Below are 18,857 nucleotides of genomic sequence, written 5' to 3' on the forward strand. Positions count from 1 at the left end.
TTTTTACTTAAAGTACAATAACTTTTACCATTTTAATTTGTTTTAATAGTATATTGACAGTATTGTTTTCTTTCAAAAATTCACTTAATTTTCTTTTCTGTGTGCTAATTAGATATCACCTTGTTTTCACATTAAATAGACTTCCACATGAGAAAGCAGCAAGGATGCAGTGGCGTTAATGTTTCCTGGTGGTAGTGGGGGACTGTGTTTGTGCTTTCCTCTGGTCAGCTCTGGTAAAAGTCAGATTTCTTTGACTCAGATCTTCCTCTAGCCTTGTTCTTCTTTCGAGAGTTCCCTTGTGCTGCCTCAGTTGGATTTCCTTCACTTGACAGGGGGGTACCCGAGCAGCGACCTTCCCCAGCTCTAGCCCAACTCCTACTTACCTGCCAGGTGAGATACTATGATCATGAAGGTGCTTCTCCCAGGGAAAGGCTCACCCATTGCACTCTGGGTGTGCTGCTCCTGCGATTTCCCCAAATGTGGGAAACTTGACTGCATAATTTGTGTTTCCCCTGGTCGGCTCTAGTATAATTCAGATCTCTTTGTCTCAGGTCTCTCTCCAGCCTAGTTTGCTGTCTGTTTCCACTTCTCTTTTCTTAAACCGCTCCCTTCTATGCCCTTGCGCACCTTAATTAAATCTAACTCTGATTACGTCAGAGAAGGCCAGGTACCCTACACCATAAGAGGGGGTTTGAAATTTTGACTTGTCTACTTAAAGATCACCAAAATCTGATCACAAGGTCAATTACATCACTGGGTGGGAACCTTTTGGTTAATAGCCCATGTAAGTGCAAGAGATCCTGAAGCACTCACTCATCATGGGAATGTACCAATGTGTTTCTTACAAAAATTCTCCAGATTATTGACTTTTTAAAGTTTTTCTAGGAAACGTTCTAGATGAATGCTTATTAGCCTTTGTCAGTATGTACTTTTGCAAAGTGTCGCTGTGGCGCAATCAGTTAGTGTGTATGGCTATTAACCTAAAGGTTGGTGATTCAATCCCACAGAGGGACGTAATAGACCTTGTTATCAGATTTTGGTGATCTTTAAGTAGACAAGTCAAAATTTCAAACCCCCTCTTAAGGTGTAGGGTACCCGGCCTTCTCTGATGTAATCAGAATTAGATTTGATTAAGTGATTTTATAAAAAACAGCTAGGAAGCACAATTTAGCAGTGGGTTGCAGAGAAAAAAAATTATGCTGGCAGAAAAGTCCAATTGAGTGATTAAACAGCTCTTCATTTTCTGATTTTATGTTTATTCTAACAAATTTGCTCTCTGAAAAGTGTCCACAAAGCCAAGTCTCTGATTAACACCTTTGTAGGAATGGTTTTTCACCTATTACTGAATTAAACTTGCTTCATTGGAAAGGCAGCAAGATGCATCCTCATTTCAATGTCTACTGAAATAATACAGGTTGACACCAGGAAACATAAACGTCACTGCATCCTTGCTGCTTCCTCATGGGGAAGTCTGTTTAATGTGAAAACAAGGTGATATCTAATCAGCACACAGGTAAGGAATTAAGAAAATCTTTCTTTATGGGTGAAGATGTTTCTCACAAAATTGTTGCACCAAGGCATCATTGAAATTCAAGCTGGAAAGATGATTTTAATATATCACTTGTACATTTTGTATTGCTCTTCTGGTGACAATGTAGTTTGTTTTTGTCAATTACCATTTTAATAATCGGGTAAAGAAAATTAATTGGATTTTTGAAAGAAAACAATACTGTCAATATACTATTAAAACAAATTAAAATGGTAAAAGTTATTGTACTTTAAGTAAAAATAAAAGAGCAAAAATATCAATCCCAGTTTTGGATTACTTTAATTAATAAAAACAATGCATATAGCAGAGGATAGTTTCAATCTGCCTACCTCTGGGTTATGGACCCAGCATGCTTCCATTACAGTACTCTGCTGCACATGTAAGTGCAAGAGATCCTGAAGCACTCACTCATCATAGGAAAGTACCAATGTGTTTCTTCATTGGTTGATGGAAGAAACATCTTACAAAAACTCTCCACATTATTGACTTTTTAAAATGTTTCTAGGAAACGTTCTAGATGAATGCTTATTAGCCTTTGTCAGTATGTACTTTTGAAAAGTGTCGCTGTGGCGCAATCAGTTAGTGTATAAGGCTATTAACCAAAAGGTTGGTGGTTCAATCCCACCCAGGGACAAAATTGACCTTGTTATCAGATTTTGGTGATCTTTAAGTAGACAAGTCAAAATTTCAAACCCCCTCTTATGGTGTAGGGTACCTGGCCTTCTCTGATGTAATCAGAGTTAGATTTGATTAAGTGATTTTATAAAAAAAACAGCTAGGAAGCACAATTTAGCAGTGGGTTGCAGAGAAAAAGAAAAATGCTGGCAGAAAAATCCAATTGAGTGATTAAACAGCTCTTCATTTTCTGGCTTTATTTTTATGCTAACAAATTTGTTCTCTGAAAAGTGTCCACAAAGCCAAGTCTCTGATTAACACCTTTGTAGGGATGGTTTTTAACCTATTACTAAATTAAACTTGCTTCATTGGAAAGGCAGCAAGATGCATCCTCATTTCAATGTCTACTGAAATAATACAGGTTGACACCAGGAAACATTAAAGCCACTGCATCCTTGCTGCTTTCTCATGTGGAAGTCTGTTTAATGTGAAAACAAGGTGATATCTAATTAGCACACAGGTAGGGAATTAAGAAAATCTTTATTTAAGGGTGAAGATGTTTCTCACAAAATCGTTACCTCAATGCATCATTGAAATTCAAGCTGAAAAGATGATTTTAATATATCACTTGTACATTTTGTATTGCTCTTCTGGTGACAATGTAGTTTGTTTTTGTCAATTACCATTTTAATAATAGGGTAAAGAAAATTAAGTGGATTTTTGAAAGAAAACAATACTGTCAATATACTATTAAAACAAATTAAAACGGTAAAAGTTATTGTACTTTAAGTAAAAATAAAAGAGCCAAAATATCAATCCCAGTTTTGGATTACTTTAATTAACAAAAAAAATGCATATAGCAGAGGACAGTTACAATCTGCCTACCTCTGGGTTATAGGCCCAGCATGCTTCCATTGTAGTCCTTTGCTGCACATGTAAGTGCAAGAGATCCTGAAGCACTCACTCATCATGGGAAAGTACCAATGTGTTTCTTCATTGGTTGATGGAAGGAACATCTTACAAAAACTCTCCAGATTATTGACTTTTTAAAGTTTTTCTAGGAAACGTTCTAGATGAATGCTTATTAACCTTTGTCAGTATGTACTTTCGCAAAGTGTCTCTGAGGCGCAAACAGTTAGCGTGTTCAGTTGTTAACCAAAAGGTTGGTGGTTCAATCCCACCTAGGGACGTAATTGACCTCGTTATCAGATTTTGGTGATCTTTAAGTAGACAAGTAAAAATTTCAAACCACCTCTTATGGTGTAGGGTACCTGGCCTTCTCTGATGTAATCAGAGTTAGATTTGATTAAGTGATTTTATAAAAAAAACAGCCACGAAGCACAATTTAGCAGTGGGTTGCAGAGAAAAAGAAATATGCTGGCAGAAAAATCCAATTGAGTGATTAAACAGCTCTTCATTTTCTGGCTTTATTTTTATGCTAACAAATTTGTGCTCTGAAAAGTGTCCACAAAGCCAAGTATCTGATTAACACCTTTGTAGGGATGGTTTTTCACCTATTATTAAATTAAACTTGCTTCATTGGAAAGGCAGCAAGTGATGTCATCCAAGCAGTGGGTCAAAGTTGGCTTCAAACCTCGTCTGCTTATGAAAAGAGAAAAGGGGTATGCAGGGCATGGCGGCCTTTTGCGGTGCTTGGATGACCCCTAGTTCGCATTAAATAATGCAGTCGAGTTTCCCACATTTGGGGAAATCACAGGGGTCAGCATACCCAGAATGCAATGAATGAACCGCACCCTGGGAGAACAGTCTTCATGACCATGGTATCTCCTATGCAAAATAAGTATGATTTGGGATAGGGCTGGGGAGGGCCGCTGCTCAGGCACATCTCTGTCAAGTAAAGGAGATTCAACTGAGGCAGCACAAGGGAACTCTCATCTGGGGACAACAACTGCAGAGAGAACACATATTTTCAGATGAACATGGGAGGGCAGAAGGCTGCCTAATACTGAAGCACCCCCAAACAACAAACCAAATGCAACAACTAGTGCAAGCATTCCTGGGGGAAGGCCTGCAGCAGATGGATTTGCATATGGCGATGTCATCCAAGCAGTGGGTCAAAGTTGGCTTCAACCCTCGTCTGCATATGAAAAGAGAAAAGGGGCGTGCAGGGCATGGCGGCCTTTTGCGGCACTTGGATGACCCCTAGTTCGCATTAAACACCTCCACCCTCCGTCGGTGTGGGGCTCATGTTGGATATGCCCCAGCCCCTGAAGCATTCAAGCTGATTTCTTGCAGCAGCTGGGCACTGTAACAGCTCCAGAGCTGCTCTGTAAGGCAAGTAAAAGGGTGTGGGCCCTGCAGCACTACCTGTAGTTCGCATTGTGCGAGACCCCTAGTTCGCATTAAACACCTCCACCCTCCTTCGGTGTGGGGCTCATGTTGGCCATGCCCCAGCCCCTGAAGCATTCACGCTGATTTCTTGCAGCAGCTGGGCACTGTAACAGCTCAAGAGCTGCTCTATAAGGCAAGTAAAAGGGTGTGGGCCCTGCAGCACTACCTGTAGTTTGCATTGTGCATTGGAAGGCACAAAGTAAGCAGACGGGAGGAGAAGTCAGGATAGTGCACAAGGGTATAGACGGGAGGGGCTCAAGAAAAAAGAAGTGGAAACAGACAGCAAACTAGGCTTCCAATGCACAATGCAAACTACAGGTAGTGCTGCAGGGCCCACACCCTTTTACTTGCCTTACAGAGCAGCTCTGGAGCTGTTTAATCACTCAATTGGATTTTTCTGCCAGCATAATTTTTCTCTTACGTCCTAGAGGATGCTGGGGACTCCGTAAGGACCATGGGGGATAGACGGGCTCCGCAGGAGACATGGGCACTTAAAGAAAGACTTTAGATCTGGGTGTGCACTGGCTCCTCCCTCTATGCCCCTCCTCCAGACCTCAGTTTACTACTGTGCCCAGAGGAGACTGGGTGCTTTTCAGGGAGCTCTCCTGAGTTTCCTGACAGAAAGTATATTTGTTAGATTTTTTTATTTTCAGGGAGCCTGCTGGCAACAGACTCCCTGCATCGAGGGGCGGAGGGGAGAGATGCACACCTACTTCTGTGAGTTGATAGGCTCTGCTTCTTAGGCTACTGTACAGCATTAGCTCCAGAGGGATCGGTACGCAGGTCTCACCCTCGCCGTCCGTCCCAGAGCCGCGCCGCCGTCCCCCTCGCAGAACCGGAAGATAGAAGCCGGGTGAGTATGAGAAGAAAAGAAGACTTCAGAGCCGGCGGAAGACTTCATGATCTTCACTGAGGTAACGCACAGCAGTAAAGCTGTGCTCCATTGCTCCCATACACCTCACACACGGCAGTCAGTGTAAGGGTGAAGGGCTCAGGGGAGACGCCCTGGGCAGCAATATAGACCTCTCTTTGGCAAAATAAATATATATGCAGCTAGGCACTGTATATATATATATATAAGAGCCCCCGCCATTTTTTTACTATATTTGAGCGGGACAGAAGCCCGTCGCTGAAGGGGTGGGGCTTCTCCCTCAGCACTCACCAGCACCATTTTCTCCACAGCACCGCTGAGGGGAAGCTCCACGGACTCTCCCCTGCTTATACCACGGTAGAAAGAGGGTCTTAAAGAAGAGGGGGGCACATAATTAGGCGCATATATATATGGAAATACAGCGCTACTGGGTAAACATAAAATTATTGTGTTTTTTTCCTGGGTCATATAGCGCTGGGGTGTGTGCTGGCATACTCTCTCTCTCTGTCTCTCCAAAGGGCCTTGTTGGGGAACTGTCCTCAGATAAGAGGATTCCCTGAGTGTATGGTGTGTCGGTACACGTGTGTCGACATGTCTGAGGTAGAAGGCTCTCCTAGAGAGGAGCAGGAGCAAATTAATGTGGTGTCTCCATCGACAACGCCGACACCTGACTGAATGGATATGTGAAATGTTTTATGTGCTAATGTAAACTTATTACACAAGAGATTAGACAAAGCTGAAGCTAGGGAACAGTCAGGGAGTCAACCCATGCCTGTCCCTATGTCGCAGGGACCTTCGGGGTCTCAAAAGCGCCCACTATCCCAAATAGTTGACACAGATACCGACACGGATTCTGACTCCAGTGTCGACTACGATGATGCAAAGTTACAGCCAAAATTGGCTAAATGTATTCGATATATGATTATTGCAATAAAAGATGTTTTGCACATCACAGAGTCCCCTGTCCCTGACACGAGGGTACACATGTATAAGGGAAAGAAACCTGAGATAACCTTTCCCCCCTCACATGAGTTGAACGAATTATGTGAAAAAGCTTGGGAATCTCCAGACAAAAAGCTGCAGATTCCCAAAAGGATTCTTATGGCGTATCCTTTCCCGCCAATGGACAGGATACGGTGGGAATCCTCCCCTAGGGTGGATAAAGCATTGACACGCTTATCCAAAAAGGTAGCGCTGCCATCCCAGGATACGGCTACCATCAGGGACCATGCTGACCGCAAGCAGGAGGTTACCCTAAAGTCCATTTACACACATTCTGGTACCTTACTCAGACCGGCAATTGCGTCGGCCGGGGTTGTAGCGCGGTGGCAGCATGGACAGATACCTTATCAGCAGAGATTGAGACCCTAGATAAGGATGCTATGTTATTGACCATAGGGCATATAAAAGATGCTGTCCTATATATGAGAGATGCTCAAAGTGACATTAGTCTACTGGGTTCTAGAATAAACGCTATGTCGATTTCTGCTAGACGAGTCCTATGGACCCGGCAATGGACAGGTGATGCCGACTCAAAAAGGCATATGGAGGTTTTACCTTACAGGGGTGAGGAATTGTTTGGGGAAGGTCTCTCGGACCTAGTCTTCACAGCTACAGCTGGTAAATCAAATTTTTTGCCTTATATTCCCTCACAGCCTAAGAAAGCACCACATTATCAAATGCAGTCCTTTCGATCACAGAGAAACAAGAAAGTACGAGGTGCGTCCTTTCTTGCCAGAGGTAAGGGCAGAGGGAAGAAGCTGCACAACACAGCTAGTTCCCAGGAACAGAAGTCCTCCCCGGCCTCTACAAAATCCACCGCATGACGCTGGGGCTCCGCTAAAGGAGTCCGCCCAGTTGGGGGCACGTCTTCGAGTTTTCAGCCACATCTGGGTTCATTCGCAGGTGGATCCCTAGGCAATAGAAATTGTTTCTCAGGGTTACAAGCTGAAATTCGAAGAGGTGCCTCCTCGCCGGTTTTTCAAATCGGCCCTACCATCTTCTCCCCAGGAAAGGGAGATAGTGTTAAATGCAATTCACAAATTGTATCTTCAACAGGTGGTGGTCAAGGTTCCCCTGCTTCAACAAGGAAAGGGAAATTATTCGACCCTGTTTGTAGTCCCAAAACCGGACGGTTTGGTCAGACCCATATTAAATTTAAAATCCCTGAACCTATACTTGAAAAGGTTCAAGTTCAAGATGGAATCGCTAAGAGCGGTCATCGCCAGCCTAGAAGGGGGGGATTTTATGATATCTCTGGACCTTCATGTACTCATTTATCCACCTCATCAGGCGTACCTAAGATTTGCGGTACAGTATTGTCATTACCAATTTCAGACGTTGCCGTTTGGTCTCTCCAGAATTTTCTCCGAGAATTTTCACCAAGGTAATGACGGAAATTATGGTGCTCCTGCGAAAGCAAGGTGTCACAATTATCCCGTACTTGAACGATCTCCTCATAAAAGCGAGATCAAGAGAGCAGTTGCTGAACAGCGTATAACTTTCACTGAAGGTGTTACAGCAACACGGCTGGATTCTCAATATCCCGAAGTCGCAGTTGGTTCCTACGACTCGTCTGACTTTGCTTGGGCATTATTCTGGATACGGACCAGAAAAGGGGTTATCTTCCGATAGAAAAGGCCCAGGAACTCATGACTCTGGTCAGGAACCTATTGAAACCAAAACAGGTGTCAGTGCATCACTGCACTCGAGTCCTGGGAATGATGGTGGCATCATACGAGGCCATTCCCTTTGGCAGGTTCCATGCGAGGATCTTGCAATGGGACCTACTGGACAAGTGGTCCGGGTCACATCTACAGATTCATCAGTTGATCACCCTGTCCCCCAGGGCCAGGGTATCTCTCCTGTGGTGGCTGCAGAGTGCTCACCTTCTAGAGGGCCGCAGGTTCGGCATTCAGGACTGGATCCTGGTGACCACGAACGCGAGCCTCCGAGGTTGGGGAGCAGCCACACAGGGAAGAAATTTCCAAGGTCTTTGGTCAAGTCAGGAGACTTGTCTTCACATCAACATCCTGGAGCTAAGGGCCATATACAACGCCCTATGTCAAGCGGAGACCTTACTTCGCGACCAACCAGTTCTGATCCAGTCAGACAACGTCACCGCAGTAGTTCATGTAAACCGCCAAGGCGGCACAAGGAGCAGAGTGGCGATGGCGGAAGCCACCAGAATTCTTCGCTGGGCGGAGAATCATGTAAGCTGTCAAAGTCAGAAAAATATCACGATGCACACTGCCATATTTGCACCTCATATGTGTCCCTGCTGCGCATGCGTGCGCTCTCCCGTGCGTGCGCATACTCGCTGTTGCGGGCACCCGCAGGCGCACGGTATGCGCATTTACGGTAGAGATTGTGTGCGTCTAGCGGGCAACTCTTTCGTTACATATTTTCACCATATAATGCATTTTGTAGATTATGGTCCCTTTGATAGATTCTGAAAGTTTAGTTAATGTAGTATGTTCCTGGACAGAGAGATCCCTCATTGTTTGATACGAAGGGTCAGACAGGAGTAATACAGTGGTGTTTAGTATCCATCGGAAGAGTATTTAATTAGCAATATTCCGGTGTTGGTTTGAAGCGGATCAATCGCTCGTGCGAATAGTTATGGACATAAGAAGTTTATGAACATTTACTGTATTTGCACTTACTTATCCATGCGGCGGGAAACCCAGTTTCCCTCCCACCTGAGCTGTTGGAAATAGTCACAGCCCACCTGTATGAATCAACCTATGACCTTTTGTTATAATGCAAAGACGAATTCCTGTGTCCAATGAACAATGAGATTGTAGGGACCATTGAATTGTATTGTGTGTGGGGCATAAATAGACAGGCCGATCACATCCAGCACTCACTCTTCATCGGTTATCATTGCTGAAAATCGGGAGCTGGATGTCCAGAGGCGCATGCGATCGTTTCCTTTGTGCGTAAGTTTTCTCCGTAATCATATTGTCTTTTCTTGTTATTATGGGCCATATCTTTCTCTCTCGCTCTTCTCTTTCTCTCATTTTCTCTTAAACGTACTTGTATTGTATTTACTGTGTAGTTACCTGGTTAGTTAGTCTATGTTATATTGTAGTGTATGACTTGTATTGTGTTAATTCTTTTGCAAGTATAACATTCATAATATATATATTAGGCGTTGGACCCTAAGCACGGTATTTGTGTATTTCTTATAGTGTTAAGTATTCTCAGAGCGTCGGTGACGCTCGAACAGCTTTTGAGTTAATAAGGTTATACAGTGTTGCATTTACACCCTATCTCTACACTAAGGTTTTACAGCAAATTACATTGTTTGTGGTTTAGACATAAAGGTTTAACATTGTGAGCGTCGGCGCCGCTCGTGATCTCCTCGTGGTCTCGAGCATCCGCTACGCTGATAGCGTAGCATTACGGTAGTCGCTCACCTATAAGTGTGCCCGATACCAACAGCGTATTCTCGTGAGCGTCTGTATCGCTCGAGCAGCCCGCTCCCGATACAGCGTCCGTTACGCTATAGCGAACCATTACGTTAGTCAGCAGCCAATAGCGTGCCTGCCTGTGATCTCTTGGCCGTGAGCGAACGTGACGCTTGAGCGTCTCGACCACGGCTAAGCGATTGTTACGCAACGAGCGTACCCTTACGGTACTCCATACGCAAATAGCGTACAGTGTTCTTAGACCTCACAAAGGGTTTTAAATAAGATAAATATTTAGCTTTATCAATTGGCGGCTCGTCCTGTCCTTCACATATCTCTGCTAGGTAATTTCAGCAGACATTATCCATCAGCAAAGGGTGGGAGATCATATTCTTCGCAGTGCTGACGGGTTAAGCGTCTGTTTCGCTTAGTAAAGGGTGCTGAAGGAATCCGGGAACCGGAGGTAAGAACAACACACTAGTGTCTTTTAAAACTGTTTATTTCTATCTTGCGTACGCACACACGCATATCTGCATTTCTTTTTCATTCGTGTATTTTCATATATCACTCTCCTGTTTGCCATTTTATAATTGATAAAACGTGCTAAGAGAGATTTGTCGCTATTTCATAGTTAAAGTGTAAAAGTAATGCGTTAAGGGATAAAGTGTAAAGCACACACGCAGCTCTACCTAAAGGTAAAAGGAGAGATTGGTGTGTTGCACGGTAGACGATCGAGGATCATCTACATTGATAAAACGTGTTAGTTGTGTTACGGTGGACATTGGTTTTGTATACACGTGTCTCTAACAAAAGGCTGAGACTCGCGTACGCAAAGGCCGACGCACGTAGCGTAAATTACGCAACGGAGCGTCTGGGTACGCCCACGTAACTCAAATCACACGATAGTGTTGATTTTTAAATAGCACAATAAGCGATAAATAGCGCAATAAGCGATAAATAGCGCAACAGGCGATAAATAGCGCAACAAGCGATAAATAGCGCAACAGGCGATAAATAGCGCAAATCTATTTTAAATCCGAAATTTAAATTAACAGATCCTTCTCCAAATTTACAACACATCTGGTCTAAAGAAAAATTTCTGCGCAGAAATAGAAATAGAAACAAAAGTGTGTATGTGGTGAGTGAGTGTTTGTTTTTACAATTTTGGGGATTGAACCACAGAAATCATCGAGTTCTCGTGAAGTACATACGTGTAAGTGACATACGTGGTGGCTAGGGAGGCATCTCTGGTTAAACATAAAATTTGAGCATTAGAGTGTAGCAGACCAGGAGGTCATACTGTAACAGACCAGGAGGTCGCATAACAGACCAGGAGGTCCAAGTACAGCAGACAAGGAAGTCCGCTATAGAGACAAGGCACAACACCAAGAAGGGTTGGTGCGACACCCATATAGGCCATAAAAAGCTCAGGCTGAAGGAATTCGCAGCTGCTGAATGTCGATTCCACTTGTCGCTCCGTACATAAGATTAGTTGCTTATGTGCTGAACGATTGTACCGCACGTAATTGTGTGCATTAAGTTAGTCTGACCAGTACCATTTGTGTACAAACCCGGTCATAAAACTATTTGTACATTCTGACGTGATTTGTGTAATTTTTTATTTTCTGAAGGGAAGTTCGCTGGTCACTCAGGAATTGTCCAACAACCAATAGTTACTGGAAAGAGTAAGTGTTCTTCGGATATCTCTCGCATGTTCCAGTAAATAGAGGTTCATAGGGGCCCTGGGTCGAGTACGCCAGCGCTATATCAGTGTGTGGGCGTATTGGTCGGCGTGGGCGAGTGAGTGAGGTGCTCGGTAAACTTCACCGTCAACCTATCTTTTAATATTTTGGTTTTTTGTAAGGGTTCGCTGAAGACCCTGAGATAAAGGTCAGAGGTAGAGCAAGCAACACCTGCAAATTATGGGGGCCAGTTGTTCAGGAAGGGGGCGATCAACCTCGGTTCGGGTTGATTCAGTAAACCGACCAGTCGGGTCGGCAAGGTATGTAATGTGTGAAAAATATGGTTTACATACAGAAATTTTATGTGATGAATGGGAGAGAATGACAGTACATGACGGGGAGAAATTCCCAAGAGTAGGTAGCTTCAGCCTAGAAGTGTTAATGAATTTAAGGAGGAGGATATGTCTCATTAAATCAACAAAGAGACGAATCCAACATTATGATTATTTGCAGCTATGGCAACAGGAGGGTGAAATACAGAGAGGATTGGCTCTGGCGGCGGGATCTGGCCCTATCAGGAAACTGATAGCCACGGCCCCGCCGCCACCATACATATCAGGAGAGAAATTGGTTGCGGAGAATGACGCATCAGGGGGTAACAAACAGGCACTTAGCAACTGTATAAATGTTAAGGATAATGTTAATAAGTTAACCAATGCAAGTATTAACCCGTGCAAGTTGTACCCTGTTTTGAACTTTCTCCAGGAGTGTGATCAAGAGGACGAATCGGCAACAATATCGGCGCTCTCTCTAGCAGCCACTATATCAGAAACGACAGTAGGCACGGCCCAACCCATAAGATTAGTAACAAAGCCCCCTAGCGGAGGGACAGGTGAGGTCGTATCAACGGGTAAGTACGGCACCTTACACTATGCTGAAACCATTTCACCACAGGCTGTAGAATCTACACAGAATGATGTTAGTAGACTTAATCCTGTTAGGGTAATAGCTGTTCCAAATGGGAAAACTGACACATCAGGAGTCACTCCTATCAGGAACATTGCCATGTATAGCCCATTTTCCAGAATGGAATTAAGGACCATAGTGTCTGAATTCCCTGACCCCAGAAAAGACTTAGTTGCTAGCCAAAAATACATCAGAGACCTAGGAAACACTTTAGAGCCCAATAACAAAGACTGGCAGATATTGCTGAGGGCATGTTTACCCTCCAATGTCGACTCAGCTCAATTTTTAGCTGACTGTGGATTGGATCTGGATGTACCTCTTACAGATGTGTACAACAAAGATAACGTAAAAAGAATAAATTTACAGTTAAAGGAGTATTTCCCAGCTGTAGCCAAATGGAATAGAATTTTTTCCATTAAACAAAAAGAGACAGAAACAGCTGCTGATTATTTTCACCGGGCATTATTAGAAATGGCAAAGTACACTGGCATAGAGGACATTAGGACCAATGCAAACCATCAAGAAGTAGCAGTATCTGTGCTAATGGATGGTTTAAAAGAAGCATTAAAGACAAGGGTACAGACCACGCAACCATGTTGGCGAGGTCTGTCAGTGGCTACTTTGAGAGAGGCTGCTATTGATCACGACTGGAATATCACCAGACACAGGGAGTCGCAAGGTGATAAGTTAATGTCAGTAAGTATACAGGCCCTGACCACAAAACAGCCTGTGTTTATATCACCAAACCCTGTGGGTAAGTCAAATGTGGTAACATGTTATTTTTGTCATAAACAGGGACACATAGCACGAGACTGTAGAGCGAAAAATTCGCAAAGATCTTACCAACCCCCTAGACAACGACACGACACACGACATTGGGAGCAAGGTCCGCAGAGACGGAGTTATGAGCCACATGCAGGAGAAACAAAAAGATACCCCCCGAACAGAGACTGGCAAACTCCTGGCAGTTCCCATTTAACCCCTTCACAAGTAGTTGCTGCCAGCGGGATTCAGGGAGGTCACCATACCCAATAGGGGTGTGGCCATACCTGTAATCTGCAGCCAGTAAAATTGATTGCAAGCCTTGGGAGTGAACCTGAAATTGCAATCAATGTAGCTGGTAAATCATTAAACTTTCTTGTAGACACAGGGGCGGCCAAATCAGTGATAAATTCGACAGTGGGCATGAGAACCACTGGTAAGACAATTCCAGCCATAGGGGTAACGGGAGTAGTCCAGCACTACCCTGTTAGCAAACCAGCCGAGATTACAGTAGGGCCTTTACATACCAAGCATTCCTTTTTGCTGGCTGCATCGGCACCGACTAATCTCCTGGGAAGAGACTTATTGTGTAAAATGGGGTGCGTCATTTATTGTACTCCTGAAGGTGTATTCTTGGACATACCTGAGAATCACGCTCAGGAAGTGCGAGACATGTTAGACTCCCCATCAAAATTAATGTCACATACCATTATGACAAATAGGACTCCATCCCAAGTAGAAGAAATGACATCCCAGATACCAGAGTCACTTTGGACTAAAGATGGACAGGACACTGGATTAATGGCAAACGTAGCTCCAGTAGTTGTACAAGTAAAAGATGGTAGGATAGCTCCAAAAATCCCACAGTACCCTCTGAAGCCAGAGGTGGAGTTAGGAGTGTATCCCGTAATAGAGCGCTTGCTACAACAGGGTATTCTGGTAAGAACGTCCAGCACTGCCAATAGTCCCATCTTCCCTGTGAAAAAGAGTGGGGGGAGGGGTTACCGGCTAGTGCAGGATCTAAGGGGGATCAACAAAATAGTTGAGAGTCAGTTCCCCGTAGTGCCAAATCCAGCTGTCATCCTTATGCAAATCCCTCCCACTGCAAAATTTTTCACTGTTATTGACCTCTGCTCCGCTTTCTTTTCGGTACCTCTGCACCCTGACAGCCAATATTTGTTTGCATTCACATACAGAGGAGTCCAATACACATGGACTCGATTACCACAAGGTTTCATAGACAGTCCAAGTATATTTTCCCAGGCTTTGCATGATTGTTTACAGTCTTTCCAACCAGAGAGTGGATCAGTATTAATACAGTACGTGGATGATCTACTACTGTGTTCTGATTCATTGGAAGCATCCCTGAAGGATACGAAACAGCTCCTGTTTCATCTTTCAGACACAGGACACAAGGTTTCCAAAGACAAGTTGCAATTATGCCAAACTAAGGTAAAATATTTGGGACACTGTCTAACACAAGGACTGAGACACCTGACCACTGATAGAATTCCAGCAATTAGAGACATGACTCTGCCAAAAACCCAGCAACAGATCAGAACATTTTTAGGAATGTGTGGGTATTGCCGTAACTGGATCCCAGGGTTTTCCATTCTAGCGTTACCTCTGCAGGAGATGGTCTCCTCAAACAAACCTGATCGGATTTCGCATACAGACGAGTCCGAGATGGCATTTGAGAGACTTAAACAGTGCCTAACGCAGGCACCAGCATTAGGTATGCCAGACTATGGGAAACCCTTTGAGCTGTACGGAACAGAGAGTGCTGGTTGCGCGGCAGGCGTCTTAACCCAAAAGCACGGTGATGCCAGCAGGCCAGTAGCATACTACAGCGCTCAGCTAGACACGGTAGCGCGATCCCTCCCCACATGCTTGCGAAGCGTCGCTGCGATAGCATTGCTAGTAACGAAAAGCGAAGATGTAGTGCTAGGTCACAACCTCACAATTCATACACCACATGCAGTGTCAGCCTTGCTAAATTCTGCCCAAACCAGGCACGTCTCATCAGCGCGGTTTACAAGATGGGAATTGGCACTAATGGCCCCCGTAAACATCACCATAAGGAGATGCAGTGCATTAAATCCTGCAACATATCTCCCAGGTGTGCCTGGACAGGCACAAAGGGTGGAGGATGAGAGTGGTGGGGAAGGAGAATTTAACACACAGAAGGACACACATGATTGTATGGAATATTTGACCCAAAATTTTACCGCAAGGCCTGACATCAGTGACAACCCGCTGGAAAATGTAGATCTAACTTTCTACACGGACGGTAGTTGTCACAGACAGTCAGACTCGGGAGACTTGTGTACTGGATACGCAGTCGTAGATGACCAAGGCACCATAGAAGCGGAACCGCTAGGCCCACCTCACTCAGCCCAGGTTGCTGAACTGGTCGCCCTAACCAGAGCATGTGAATTGGCTAAGGGCAAATCAGCCAATATCTACACCGACTCTAGATACGCATTCGGGGTAGTCCATGATTTCGGAGCCCTATGGCGCCTCAGAAATTTCATGACGGCAGCTGGTACACCGGTAGCGCATGCAGCTCACATCAAAAGGCTTCTAACAGCGATACAGGAACCCGACAGAGTGGCTGTTATCAAGTGTAAAGCACACACATATAGCCAGGACCCAGTATCACTTGGTAACAGCCGAGCAGACGAAGCAGCTAAGTTAGCAGCTGGTACCCCCAGACAGACAGACACCACACAACTGATGGTATTTAATACCATCAACACACAGAAGTTGTGTGAAATGCAAAATTTGTGTTCCACACAGGAAAAGGCAGTCTGGAAGGCGAAGGGATATGGCCAGGAGTCCTCAGGACTCTGGACGGATGGACAAGGTAAACCGGTGGCCGCCAGAGCATATCTTCCATGTTTAGCTGAGGCAGCTCACGGGCTGACTCATCTGGGCAAGGAAGGAAAGTGCAAGTTGGTAAGAGCATATTGGTGCGCCCCAGGATTTTCATCTCATGCAAGTAAGAGAGCAATGTCATGCCTTACCTGTTTGAGAAAGAATATCGGAAAGGCAATACCAACAGAACCATCTCATATCCCACCTGCAGGCGGTCCTTTCCAGGCAATACAGATTGACTTCATTCAATTACCCCCTTGTCGAAATTTGAAATATGTACTTGTTTGTATAGATGTGTTCTCAAATTGGGTTGAAGCATTCCCGGCGGCCACAAATACCGCTATGTTTACTGCTAAGAAAATTGTGCAGGAATTTGTATGTAGATATGGTATCCCTAGAATTATCGAAAGTGATAGGGGTACCCATTTTACAGGTGATGTCTTTCAAGGAATGTGTAAGTTGATGGGAATTGATAGCAAGCTGCACACTCCATACCGTCCACAGGCGAGTGCGAAGGTGGAAAGAGTGAATAGCACTATTAAAAATAATTTGAGCAAAGTTATGGCAGAAACAGGATTGACATGGCCAGAAGCTTTACCCATTGTACTGTACAGCATCAGAACCACTCCCAGGTCCCCTCTTAATCTGTCCCCTTTTGAAATCTTGTTTGGTCGACAACCGCATGTTATGATTAACCCTCAGGATGATTTGAAGTGTAACAATGAAGTGACTGTAAAGTACCTGGTTAATATGAGTAAACAGCTAAGGAATCAAAATAATAATTTGAAGTTGGTGATTCCTGATTTACCAGATAGTAATTGTCATGACATTGAACCTGGGGAGTATGTAATGATACGAAATTTTCTACGCTCAGGTTGCCTTATTGACAGATGGGAAGGACCATACCAAGTCTTATTGACTAGCACTACAGCATTGAAAGTTGCCGAGAGAGAGACTTGGGTTCATTCGTCCCATTGTAAGAAGGTTGCTGATCCAGAGAGGTCCCGTGATAAGGAACAGACGGTAGAGGACGTTGTATCACTGGAGTGTCTGTTCCAGGAGGACTGAGGCGGCACCTGAGCATTGAAAATCACAAGATCAAAAGCAGTTGTCGATTCCCTGTTCCCTTTTATTGTTTTTCTCCAACTTCCCATCCCCTCTCCCTCAAATTATTTTCCCCCCCTTCTCATTCTTCTTCGTTTCCTCCTATAAGATGGACTTGCCCCAAGAGACTGTGATCCGGATTTTCCTGTTGACCATGATGTTGACCAGAGCAGTCTGTTCCGGCGAGAGTACCATGGAGGTCGAGAGAGATTCTGGAATGGGTTCTGATGACAGAGATGGAGGCGTAGTTTTCCGAGAACAACATAATCAACAAGCAAAGGCGAGTATCAGAAAACGATCCGATAGCATTGACAATAGAAGGAATTGTGAAGGATTGTTAGCTGAAGAAAACTGTATCTGTAGGCTCTGTGACAACGTAGTCGAGGATGGGTGCATTAAGAAATGCCAATCCAGTTTTAATATCCACATGGACCGGCATCCCTTGAGTGACTATCACTCCTTAGTGGGTAGCGTGTTAAATCAAACAGATTGTTGGGTATGCTCTCAAGTACCTCAAGGTCATAGCAAATCAGGACTAGTACCATTTCCTTTAACGATAGGGGAGGTACTTGAGCTAAGTGGTGGGAGACCGGTGGACAGGAGGTTTAATATCTCCAGTCCTCCTAGTTTGAAGCTCCACCAATATCATGTGGATAGATCCCTCATATGTTTTAACATTTCCAATCCCCGAAAGCCGGGAAATTGGGAAGTGTCATGGAGTAACCAAACCATGACCTTTTCATATAGAGCAGATAGAATGCCGACAGATACAGAGCTTATACGCCACATAGCCAGTAGAGGAAAATCTTTCCGGTATAGGTATACCCTAGGAAGTAGGATTACGAGAGTTGGAGAGGTATCACCAGGATACTGTGCACATATCGTACAAGCTGATACGTGTACTAGACAGATGGGAGAATTAGGGTTAGGAGATTTCACATGGAAAATGTGTAATATGGTTATGTCCTACTCCGTCCCATATGTTCTCCCCGATGATGCATATTTCATATGCGGGAGGAAGGCGTATAAGTGGCTTGCCCCAAACTCTGAAGGATTGTGTTATATTGGAAAAGTATTGCTTGAGGTAATGACTGTATCACATGCCAAAATGAAAGACATACACCGTGTTGCCCAAACTCCTTATACTCACACCCATTACGAGCACGTAGTTAAACGGCACCTGATAGAAAGAACAGAGCACCCGGCCTCTGACATGATCCATGAATCAACCGGGATTCAGTTTCTACTTGCGTTAGACCTCACTCGCACCGCCAGAGGAGTGTTGAATTATAAATACATATCTGCGCTCGCAAATTTGTTAGACAATATCACAGAAATGTATGATGACACATTTAGGTATACTGGAAGAGAACTTCAAGCTTATAAAACAGAACTAGTTCAGCATAGAATGATTCTCAATTATCTCACAGCAGTAACAGGTGGATATTGTGTCACACTGGCAACACAGTACGGCGTGAAATGCTGCACATATATAACGAATAGTACCGAGGACCCGGTCGAGGTCATAGACCAAAAGATGGACGATATTCTCCAATTGAAGTGGGAATTTCGCAGGAGACACAATCTCACCCTTGCTGCTGTGAGTAATGAGCTGACTAGTTGGGTGTCATGGTTGAACCCGCGAAATTGGTTCTCCGGTTTAGGAG

General features: G+C 44.3%; 1 non-coding gene and 1 pseudogene across 1 annotated transcript; one reads left to right on the forward strand and one right to left on the reverse strand.

Moving 5' to 3' along the window:
- Positions 1 to 375: 375 nt before the first annotated feature.
- On the forward strand, positions 376 to 538 carry LOC135033335 (U1 spliceosomal RNA). The gene has a single exon (XR_010228723.1). It is a non-coding gene; the product is annotated as a U1 spliceosomal RNA (small nuclear RNA).
- Positions 539 to 3,790: 3,252 nt separating this feature from the next.
- LOC135033412 (U1 spliceosomal RNA) lies at positions 3,791 to 3,969 on the reverse strand (annotated as a pseudogene).
- Positions 3,970 to 18,857: the final 14,888 nt, after the last annotated feature.

Source organism: Pseudophryne corroboree, unplaced genomic scaffold (assembly GCF_028390025.1).
Source record: "Pseudophryne corroboree isolate aPseCor3 unplaced genomic scaffold, aPseCor3.hap2 scaffold_571, whole genome shotgun sequence".
NCBI lineage: Eukaryota > Metazoa > Chordata > Amphibia > Anura > Myobatrachidae > Pseudophryne > Pseudophryne corroboree.